General features: G+C 37.9%; 1 pseudogene; it reads right to left on the bottom strand.

Annotated features, from left to right (window-relative positions):
• Positions 1-2,367: 2,367 nt before the first annotated feature.
• Positions 2,368-3,750, bottom strand: LOC102735307 (mitotic checkpoint protein BUB3 pseudogene; annotated as a pseudogene).
• Positions 3,751-10,559: the final 6,809 nt, after the last annotated feature.

Raw genomic sequence — 10,559 nt, 5'->3', positions numbered from 1 at the left:
ATAGTTGGGAGTTGCTGTTTTCCAGCCTGACGGTCTGCCATTAAATTGGAATGTTTCAGCCATTTATGTTTAATGTTACTGTTGATGTGATTGGATTTAAATCTTCTGTCTTAATGTTTGTTTTCTGTTTGTTCCATCTATTCTTTATTCCCGGTTTCCATTTTTCACACTTTATTTTGGATTGAGGTGGGGTTTTTTTTAATTTGTTTTTTTGATCAATGTATGACTTGTTGGGTTAGTAACTATAACTTCTTGTTTTGTTTTTTAGTAGTTGGTATAGAGTTTATAGAACACATCTTTAGCATATTACACCTTCAAGTGATATTATGCCCCTTCTTTATAGTACAGGATCCTTCAACATTTCTTGCTTCCAACCAGTGTGCTTTTGTTTCATAAATTTTATTTCTACATGTTATAAACCCTACAATACTTTGTTACTGTTTTTGCTTTAAACACTTAATTATCTTTTAAAGGGATTTAAGAAATAATTAAAATTTATCTTTTCCACAAATTTATTACCATTTCTGGTGTTCTTTATTCCTTTGTGTAGTTTCAGATATACATCTCATTTCCTTCCACTTGAGAGACTATCTTTAACATTTCTTAAAATCAGGTCTGCTGATGATAAATTCTTTAGGTTTTTGTATGCCTGAAAAAAATCTTTATTTTGCCTTTGTTTTTGAAACATTTTTGCAGGGTATAGAATTCTAGAGAGACCGTTTTAACATATTTTTTCTGACCCTTTCCCTTTTTGTATTTAGGCTGGTTGAAGTTGTTCCACAGATCACTGATGCTCACTTCCAGCGTCTTTTGTGTGTGTGTCTGTTTTGAGTATTTTCTGTTGCTGTGTTTTCAGGTTTATTCATCTTTTCTTTTGCAGTGTCTAACATACTCTTATTCCCATCCAGTGTATTTTTCATCTCATGTATTTTTCATCTGAACGTTTAATTTTTGGGTATTTTTATAATTTCCATGCCTGTACCTAACACATTCAGGCATTTGTCTATCATTTTGAACTTACCGAATAGTTATAACAACAGTTTACTCTCTTTGTCCATTAATTTTATTATCTGTGTCATTTCTGGATTTTTTTAATGTTGATTGGTTTTTCTCCTCACATTTTTAAACTCCTTTCCATATCTGGGAATTTTTTATTGAATACCATACACTGTGAATTGTAACCTTTTTGGGTGCTGGATATTTTTGTATTTTTAAATCTATTCTTTGGTTTGCAGTTAAGTTCAGATGTATTTAAGTTACTTGGAAATAGTCTGATCCTTTTGAGACCTGCTTTTAAGCTTTGTTAAGAGTGATCAGAACAGTAATGAAAGCTAACTTTTCACTTCTGCTGAGGCAATACCAATCTTAGTATTTTACCCAGTGCCCTGGAAATTGAGGTTTTTCTTCTCTAACTAGTGGGAATACAAACTATTCTTAATCATGAGGTACCCCTGGAAATTGTTCCCTCTGTTCCTGCTGGGTATTCTTTCCCTGGCACTGGGTAGTGCTGTGTCCTCTCACACATGTGCTGATCAGTACTTAGCCACATACTTGCAGGGGACCTTTTACAGATCTCTGGAGTTCTCTTGCTGTGCAGCTCTTTCTTTTCTAGTACTTGTGAGCTCTACCCACTGGGGTTGCCCATCCCTACACTGCAGGGGCAATTGTTGGTCTTCCTGTGTTTGTTTTTCTTTCTCAGGAATCACTGCCTTGAGCTGAGCTGCCTTGATGTCCACTGTCTACAAACTATTGTTTCAGATATTTTGGGTTTTTTAATTGTTTAAGGTGGTAGGGTAAATTTGGTTCCTGTTATTCCATCTTGGCCAGAAGCTTGACCCATGACATTTTTCTTGTAAATAAAAGTCGGTCATTAGAAAATAGTACTTCTTTGTTATTCCAGCTTTTATACATTTATACTGATAATATTTACTTTTAGAAATGTTGGTGAACTGTTGAAAAGATTGAAAGGATATAAGGAGTTATTGGAAGCATTAAACTCATCTTAAATGGCTTGTGCTTAAAATTTTATGTGCTATAATGAGTAAGAGATTTTATTTAAAATTCATGTTGATGGGGCATCTGGGTTGGCTCAGTTGGTTGGGCATCTGTCTTTGGCTCAGGTCATGATCCTGGGGTCCTGGTGTTGAGCCCTGAGTCAGGCTCCTTGTTCAATGGGGAATCTGCTTCTCCCTCTCCCTCTGCCCCTTCCCCTGCTTGTGCTCTCTCTCTCAAATAAATGGATAAAATCTTAATGAATGAATGAATGAATAAAATTCATGTTGATATTTGGAGACTGATACTGTTTCTGGCCATATCAGCTGTACTTTGTGATTAGAATTTTTAATTGTTTTAGACTATTGATTTTTTTTTTTTTAAGGGTTCTGAATCTCTGATTTATTAGACAGCATGGAAATAACAGGTTTAAATTATTTTACAAAAAGAGCTCAAGCTGCTCATAAACAGCAGCTGGGCTTTCTGGGGGTAAAAACAATTCTTCGGACTACCACACAAAGGACCCAAAGACTCTTCATCCTATACAAAGTCAGCATGAAAGGGCACACAGACGAGTTTTTTGTAAGACAGAAAACAGAGAAGTCCACATACTAAATAAGGTGTCCACAGTGACTATAACGCATCCCTTAGGGGATAAGTATGTATTTGTAGGAAGCAAAACAAAGCTTGCCATAGAGAAATCACTTTCACGAGATGATTAGGTGGACTTGGGTTTTGTTTCTGCATCTGTCACTTGGCGAATGAAGATACCATCTTCAGGATGTTCTGTGTCATCCATTTCATACATATTCGACGATGCTATTGCAAGCGTGGTCCCGTCATTACTGAAGGCCAGGGATGCAGTGCTCGTGGGGTACAGATGGAACTGGCATAGTCGTTTTTTGTTAAATGGATCCCAAATGTTTACAAATCCATCAGAGCCACCTGTAGCAAATGTATTGTGGATGTTGTGAAAGGAAATGGCATTGACTGGGTAAATCTGCTCGATATTGCTCTCCTTTCGTCTGTGACACTTGAAGGCATACTTCTTCTTCTGTACCTCAAGGCTTGGGTCCAAGTACTCAACTGCCACTCGGCCTTCAGTGGAGCTTAATACATTACCCTGCTTGTTTGCCGGATGCAGCGAGTCTGGTACTTGAGGCTGGACTCCCGGCGCTGCCGCACAGAGCCCATGTGCCGTAAGTCCCATGCCAGCACTCTGCAGCCTGCAGTGCCCACAATCAGCCGGTCTCCAGACACTGAGAAGGGTATACACCTTTTCAGGCTGAGAGAAGGTCCTTGCATTAAGGAGTTCTGGGATCCCACAACTTCGCTGTCTGGTCCCAACTCCCTGTCACCATCATATTCACTTCAGGACAGTATTCAACACATCTGATGGGGGCATCATGGGTTCCAACGAGATTTTCTTGATCAGTGTTCACATCATGCATTTTCAGTTGATGGGCTAATTCCCCACTCCAGGCATGTGTTGGATCATAGAAGGCGCAGTCCGGGACGGCGCCGGTGTGCGGGTACTTGAGCCGCGTGGAGTTGGCCGGCACATCGTAGAGGCGCACTGACATGTCCCAGGAGGAGACCAGCAGGAACTGGGAGGTGTTGGGGCTGAACTTCACTGAGGAGATGCCGTCCTCGGGTGGCTGGTTCAGTTTGAACTCGTTAGAACCGGTCATCTTGGGCTCCCCTCAGAAGCAACTTGGCTGCCACTGACCGCCGCCACCACCTCCTCGCTTCCCTCCGAGCACTCCTAGACTCTTGATATTTTTTAATCCCTCTACTCAGACTGGTTTAGGACTAGGTATGTGTTGAGTGCATATTAATTCTAATATAATTACAGCTCATTAGAAGAATTTATTGTTGATTATAGTAGAATTTAAATAGCTACATTGTTACAGATTACATTTCTACTTCAAATTTCTGTTGGATATATAAATATACTTTAAATCTAATAAGGAGAAAATGTAAACATCATAAAATTATCTTTTATACTTTCTTATTTTAAAAAAATTGCCTTTTCTAAACCAATGCCATTCAGTTTTGGGATTCTGGAGCCACATTTGCAGTCACCATTAACCAAAAAAACCACATGACTACTTTTGAACACAGTGCTGTACTGTACTATTCTGACACAAATTTGAAATCCTATGGGTTGGTGAGTGAAAATATGACATGCAGCTGCAAGTCCCAGTTTTATACCATTGTCCTAGATCTTTTTGTTTTGCGGAAGTGTGTTTGGGTGGTAGTGGTTTAGAGTTCCGGTAGGAGAGGGTTGATGGTGGGTGGTGAGGGGGTAACTGCTGTTGGAGGACAAAAAAGGAGTCTCTAAAAAGACTTTGAGGCACAGAACTTAGTACTTTGATTATTCTAGTGGTTGCTTATTTACCTTGAAACATTTATTGTAACTAGATGAAAGTAAATATGGTGTAACTTTTAGTTTGACTTAAATGGGAGGTGAATCTCAGGTTTAACAGGCTTTGTGTTAGGATCAGGTAAGAAAGTAGGTTTGAACTGTTTCATGGCCCACTGAGGGGTTTTTTGGTCTTAGGGTGTTTTTTAGAATAGGTCTTTTCAGTATCTTATATCTGCTTTAAATATCCCTAAATTCTTTTGATCTGAGGATAGGTAAGCAGTGTTTTAGGCCTCCTTTTGTTATATAAACTGAATTCAAAGCTTGAGGAAATAAAACTGAGTCTATTCTTATATACAATTCTGTATCAAAACCTAATAGCAGTTTTTGTGATATGAAATCTCATTACCATGAGTTACAAGTATTTTTTTAGAGTTTTAAAATTTTGATCTTTTAAGTTATACATATGATTTTATACTTTTCAAGAGAATGAAAATTCCTCATTTTAGAACACTAAATGGAATAGACATTTATACCTTAGATTCTTCTGGAATAGATACTCAGAGGTTCAGTTTTTCCTTCCTTGATATCTTTGACCTTTGAGAAGAGCCAACGGCTTATTTTATTTAAATAAAGAGCCCTATAATAGTATAGTTAATGGTATAAATACGATAAAGGTTACCATATGCTATTATTATATAGTTCATATACTATTTATATAAGTATATAAATATAATACTATATATAGGACTATTTACTACTATAATATACCACAGTGTGTACACTATATACATTCTGTATAAATGCATGTTTATATATACATATATATATATAAAATAGTATGATATAAAGCTGTTTTTCTGTCAAGAGCATAGTTTGAAGACAGTTTCCTTCAGATTTCTACAGTTAAAACTGACTTTCTTTGGGAAGCCATCTATTACCTAAGGGTAAAGAGGGGGACAGGGGAGGCTCATAGGTTACCATAATACCTTGATTGGGTCTGTGTAATTATGAGATTGATGACCAGTCTTGTTAACTACAGAATAGACAATTCTAATTGTTAAAATATTTATTGGTTGACATTCTGAACTGTGCACAGCATTGTGCTGTTAATGAAAATGAGAGGGCCACTGCACAACTCTGTGGAGCACCATTCTTCTAACACTCTAGATTGTCTCAGTTCTTGTTTGCTTGCAGAAATTTATCTTAAATATTTGGTGCCTACTGCTATTGGATAGATTATAATGTTTTGCTTTGTTTTTTAAAGAATTTATTTATTTGAGAGAGAGCGCGTGCAAGCCTGTGCACAAGCTGGGGGGAGGGGCAGAGGGAGAGGGAGAAGCAGGCTCCCTGCTGAGGAGCTGGGCTCCATCCCAGGATCCCAAGATCATGACCTGAGCCAAAGGCAGACACTTACCTGACTGAGCCACCCGGGCGCCCTGATTTTAATGGTATTTTATTTTATTTTATTTATTTATTATTATTTTTAAAGATTTTATTTATTTGACAGAGAGAGACATAGCGAGAGAGGGAACACAAGCAGGGGGAGTGGGAGAGGGAGAAGCAGGCCTCCCGTGGAGCGGGGAGCCCGATGTGGGACTCGATCCCAGGACCCTGGGATCATGACCTGAGCCGAAGGCAGATGCTTAACGACTGAGCCACCCAGGCGCCCCTTTAATGGTATTTTAAACACAAAAGTATTATTTAGTTTTTTGTTACACACAGTCTACTTTCAATCAATGAGAGCTATAATGATTTACTCCCTCCCTTCTCCACTCTTACCTTCCACAGTCACTTTCGCCTCTGCTTCCTATTAGTTTGTTTTGTCTTAAATCAGCATCTTTCCACTTTCCCTAAAGCGTTCATGTCATTAGCACTGCATACATCTTCCATGCCACAGGCATCTTTAATACATATGTGGCTTTTACAACAGTGGACAATCCAGAGGACTCTCATATCTATCTATAGCCATCCTCGACTGCCCTCTGGAGTCAGTGTTTTCAACCAAACACTGGAACTTAAAAACAAAACCTGTCTAAAGTAGTTCCTTCACCCAAATGCTTTTCTTGTGTTCTTTTATCTCTTTAATGGGTATCCTACTTTTTACTCAAATTACAGATAATACCATCTTTATCCTGCATTGTGATTGTGCCAATTCAAGATGTCTTCTTGATATTTCTTTCACCATTTATATATATATATTTTTTTAAGATTTTATTTATTTGAGAGAGAGAGAATGAGAGACAGAGAGCATGAGAGGGAAGAGGATCAGAGGGAGAAGCAGACCCCCCGCCGAGCAGGGAGCCCGATGCAGGACTCGATCCTGGGACTCCAGGATCATGACCTGAGCCGAAGGCAGTCGCTTAACCAACTGAGCCACCCAGGTGCCCTTATATATATATTTTTATGCTTAGGGCTCTTCTGTTACATGTAAAACTGGGGTATGTAACAGTAATTTTAGTGTAGAGCTGGGTGTGTGTGTGTTGTGTTATGTTGGGAGTGGTCTCTCCCAGGTGCAGGCTACAGTAGCTAGCTTGGTGTTAGCAGTCTCTCCACCAAAAAATAAAAATTGAGAATTTGTATAAATTGTAAGTTCCTTTTTGTCCTTTTTCCTATTTGCTTATTTTATTCCATTTTATCCTCATTTTCTACTCCAGTTAACCCCAAAGCATTCCTTCTAATGTGTTTCTATACATTATTAATATCTCTTCCTGCCAGTGTATGTAGTGTATTTGTATTTTTAACTTACATAAATGATATTATCCCATTTTGTTTCCCACTTTTTTACTGAGCACTATGTTTTAATCTCCCTGTTGCTCTGCAAAGGCCTAATTCATTGTTGTGAACTGCTGCATAAAATTCCACCAGGTACATATCCACTCTCTGCAGAAGCCCTGGTTGCTTCCAGCTCTCCCCCACCACTGGCGGAGCAACAGGGAGCATTCTAGCATATGCTTCTATGAACCCCTGTAAGAATTTAGCCAAACTGCAGAGGGATCAGAGTTTGCTGAAGTTCAGTTTTATTTAAGTTGTGCCAGATAATTCTCCAGAATGGTGGTATTCTTCTCCGTGCCTACTAGTTGTGGGGCATGAGAGTTCTTGTATCCCTAGATCTCCTTGGCATGGTCGGATTTTCAACTTTTTATCATTCTGTAGATCTAAAGTGGTATCTTATAATTTGATTTGCATTTTCTTGGATTATACCCCTCTTTATGTTAGTCTCTTGTTAGATTTTTGTGTATCCTATTCTGTATATTGCCTGATCATATCACTTGCCTACTCTGTACCAAAGTTCTGTTTGGATATGTTAGATATTAAACCTTTGTTCTAGGTTTTGCATGTATCTTCTCCCTCTCTGACCACTATCTGTTAGCTTTATAGTGTATAGGTATTAATTCTTCATTATAAATTTAATTCAATTCCAGCCTAAATTCCAGTTGGATTTTATTTTCTTTGAGGCAGCTCTATAAACTTAATTTAAATTTAGGTATGGAGAATGTGTTCAGGAACAGCTAGGTCAGTCTTAGAAAAAGAATATGTTGGGAGAGAGTGGTTGTTGCATTACCACATGTATAAAGATGTGCCCCAGTAGTACAATGTTATTCTTGCCCTGGCCTTGTATTGTAGTAAGATAGACAAATGAAGAAGATTTAGAGTGCTCAGAGATAGACACGCATGTATTTGGATTTTAATATGTGATTACCATGGTACCAGAAAAACAGTGGGGGAAAGGATGGAGCGTTTAATAGATGGGTGTAGGGAAAACTGACTCACCATATGGAGCAAATAAAACTGAACTCCTATCCTAATACCATATATGAAGAAAGTTCTAGATAGATTAAAGGTCTACATGTGAAAGGTAAACTGTTAAAGTAGTTTTTTTGGTGGTAAAAAAGAAAATGTGACCCATAGGCTACAAAGGACTTTGTAAGCCTATCTTCAAAAGCACAAATTTTAAGGTAAAATGAAATTAATTTATCACATGAAATTTAAATGTTCTGCTTAATGGACTTCTCCTTTTAACCTCAGAATCTGAATGTCTGGCAGTGTGCATTGCGTGCCTTTAAGGGAGGGGAGGCCGAGTTGGCTCTGCATGTACGTACTGTGTTGGCAGAAAGAAGGAAGCCTCTCTGTTCTCTGAAGTTGCTCACATCTTACTCAGCTATAAAATGAGAAGTCTCCACTTGACAGTTTCCCATGTTTACGAGCGTCTGTAGAGGAATGGTCTGGATCAGTTTTTTCTAAATATATTATCTATGACAGAATTGCACCAGGTGGTTGTTAAAAATGGAAATTCCTCTTTTCTCCATCTCTCCCTCTCCCATTGTTTCAGTACAGGTCCAGATAGTAAATATGTTAGGCTTTGCAAGCCATGTGGTCTCTGAACTGTTCAACTCTACCCATAGTACAAAAGCAGCGATAGACCATACATAAATGAAGGAACATGGTGGTGTTCCAATAAAACTTTATTTATAGACACTAATAAGATATTAGTGTCACAAAGTGTTATTTTCTTTAAATTGTTTTCAGTTACTTAAAAAATGTAAAATTTGCCATTCTTACCTTGTTTGAACAAAACAGTCAGTGGGCCTGATTGGCCCATGTGAGTCATAGTTTGCAAACCCTGCTCCAGAATGGTCCTTAGTCAACTGAAGTTTGAAAACCAGTGCTCAGGATTATTTAATAAAATTAATTGTTATTGTCTGTTATTTTGGGAAATTTCTTGTTTTATCATAAACTTCCAGTGCTTATGAGAGAAAGTAGTTCTCAGTGGTCAAGAAGGAATGATTAAATAAATCTCTTACGGTCTAATGTAACATTTGACTTATTTTAATTGCTTCTTAAACATGTTCAGGAATGGATAATGAAAAGGGAAACTGGAGTGTTTATTTACTATATCCTGAAGTATACCATTCGAGATGGAATTGGTAGAGATGAAAAATAGAGGCAGCCTTTTTTTTTTTTTCCTTCTATTTAAAATAACAGTAGTATGGTGTCTAGCTGGGTTTTTTTCCTTTTAAAATGATTTATCAGGATGAACAAATAACTCCTACCTTGAAATACTCTAAGGATAGGAACCAGGTATGCTTTGTGAGGTCAAAATGTTAGTCATGTTAGGGGCGTCTGGGTGGCTCAGTCATTTAAGGGTCAGACTCTTGATTTTGGCTTGGGTCCTGATCTCAGGGTCTTGAGAACGAGCCCTGTATCAAGCTCTTTGCTGAGTGTGGAGCCTGTTAAGATTCTCTCTCTCCCTCCCCCCCTCCGCCCCTCCCCTGCATCACGCATGTGCACGCTTCTTTTCTCTAAAAAAAACCCAAAAAAACCCCAAAATGTTAGTCATGTTGTTATTTCTCAGTACTTCCAAAAGAGGAATTTACTATAAAAAATTGTAATTTTTTCCTTAAGTTGGTGGAATGGTTCTCCTGATTGATGTTATAAGAAGAATAAACTTTTCTCTTTGGTTCATTAGTTGGGTAATCATATTTATCATTGGTAATTATGCCAGGGCAGTAGGCATAAAGCAGGATTATCCTGGGCAAACCAGGATGTGAAATGACTTTGTTCACCAGGCACATATACTACTAATTAAAATATGGGCTCCTGGGTAGCTCAGATGGTTAAGCATCTGCCTTTGGCTCAGGTCATGTTCTCGGGATCCTGGGATCGAGCCCCGTGCTGGGCTCCCTGCTCAGCGGGGAGCCTGCTTTTCCCTCTGCCTCTGTCTCTCATGAATAAATAAATTAAATCTTAAAAAAAATAAATAAATAAAGCACGGGTCAGTCTTCTAACTCCCTAGATGAAAAGAATACATCCAGTAAATTAATGTCATGTCTCAGTAGAACATGATGTCAAAATAAGCACTTTCAAAGAAAGTAAGGGTGGTGATAAATATTAGTAAGATAATTACAACTGAAGTGAAGTTTATTTTTACCTCAAAGGGTAGAAATACCCTGTGGTATTAATATCTTAAAAACTATATTTCAAAAAATACATATTTCATATATCTGTATATGTGTGGGTATTGTATACATTGTAATTTTTAAAAATTTTATTTTGGAGGTTATGAATGCACGTGATAAGACAATTCAAACAGTAGAAAAGGGTATAGAGAAACAATAAGTTTTCCCATTTCCTGTCTGAAAGGCAGTTGCTGTTGCAAGTTTCCTGTGCAAGTTACTTTAGGTATATTTAATCTATAGAA

Source organism: Leptonychotes weddellii, chromosome 1 (assembly GCF_054177405.1).
Source record: "Leptonychotes weddellii isolate Sample4059 chromosome 1, ASM5417740v2, whole genome shotgun sequence".
Classification (NCBI taxonomy): domain Eukaryota; kingdom Metazoa; phylum Chordata; class Mammalia; order Carnivora; family Phocidae; genus Leptonychotes; species Leptonychotes weddellii.
The sequence above is the reverse complement of the archived record's forward strand: the minus strand, read 5'-3'. Positions and strand labels throughout refer to the sequence as shown.